Source organism: Hipposideros armiger, unplaced genomic scaffold, assembly GCF_001890085.2.
Source record: "Hipposideros armiger isolate ML-2016 unplaced genomic scaffold, ASM189008v1 scaffold_362, whole genome shotgun sequence".
Taxonomy (NCBI): Eukaryota; Metazoa; Chordata; class Mammalia; order Chiroptera; family Hipposideridae; genus Hipposideros; species Hipposideros armiger.
The window spans coordinates 529,796-531,289 of record NW_017731712.1 but is presented as its reverse complement, the minus strand read 5'-3'; positions in this window follow the sequence as shown (position 1 = coordinate 531,289).

Genomic DNA, 1,494 nt, shown 5'->3' with positions numbered 1-1,494 from the left:
TAATGTAGTTTACTGTATGTCAGTTATACCTTATTAAAGCTATTTTATGACATATATATTTATACATATATGACACTTTCAGGCTCTATGGACCTGACTCTTCTAGGGACCTCACATGAGTGGAATCACACAGTCCATGTCCCTGTGTGTCTGGCTCACCTCACTGAGCACCATGTCCTCCAGGTTTATCGCGTTGTCCCATGTGTCAGAATTTCCTTCCTCTTTTAAGGCTAATACTCTGTCTTCTGTATGGTCCTCGTTTTGTTTGTCTCACCTGTCGAAGGACACTTGGGTTGTCTGTCCATCTAAGCTATTGTGAACAATGCTGCTTCATGTCCCAAGTTCAGATCATTTGTGTATGGACCCAGAAGTGGAACCCAGGGTCAGAGAAATTGTAAGTGCAGGGCCAGGAGTAAGGATTCTGGTGTCATGGCCCTCCCCTTCCCGTGCCTTGGTTTCCCCAGAGTAGAGGCTGGTGTTAAGCTGTGAGTCTGTGCTGTGCGACCCTGACTCAGGGCCTCCGCCCCCAGGGAAGGGAGTGACTTAGGGACAAGGAAGTGTCCTCAGTGGCAACTGCACCGGGACTGGTCTGGCCCCATCCAGGCTGCCTGCCCCGCCCTCAGCTGCCCACCAGCCCCAGCATCACACCCACCCTTTGACCCTGCCCTGTCCTTTCCGGAAACAGCTTGTGCTCCTGGGCCAAGACCTGGAGGACCCTGCCCTGGGATCCCGCCTGTTCTGAGGAGTGCTGGGCGGGGGTTCTGGAGACTGTCCCTCTACTAGGATTTGTCTGACGTGTCTCTCATGGTTAGTCTGGCCTCATGGGCTTGGGGGAGGAAGACCACGGAAGCAAAGTGCCCTCTTGACATGTGACATCAGGGTCTGTGCTCTCAACGTGACTCGTGAGTGTTGACGTGACCTTGGTCACCTGGCTGAGGTGTTTGCCAGGCGTCTCCACTGTAGAGTTTCTGGAAGCAGATGCTCTACATACATGATCATATCCTGTGAATAATGAATGTTTTAGTTTTACCCTTTTTTCATATGTATTTGCCTGTAATTATTATTTCTTTTCTTGTACTAGCTAGCATCTCCAGTACGATCTGAACAAACTGAATGATTAGAGCAGATATCTTGTTCCTTATCTCGGGGATGCTTTCAGTCTTTCATCATTCAAGATGGTTACCCATGGATTTTTCACAGATACTCTTTATCGGGTTCAGGAAGATTCCTCCCATTTTTATTTTGATGAGTTTTTTTAAAAAGTCATAAATGGGTGTTGAAGTTTGGCATATGATTTTTCTGCATTGTTGAGAAGGTCATATGTTTTTTTCATTTATTCTTTTTTTTTTTTTTTAAAGATTTTTATTGGTGAATTGGGGGGATGGGAACAGTGCTAGGGAATTGGGGGAAGGGGAACAGACAAGTTGCTGTCGTTTTGTTCTTCAGTCTAGTTGTGGAGGATGTTGCTTCACTGGCCCAAGTTGGCACCATCAT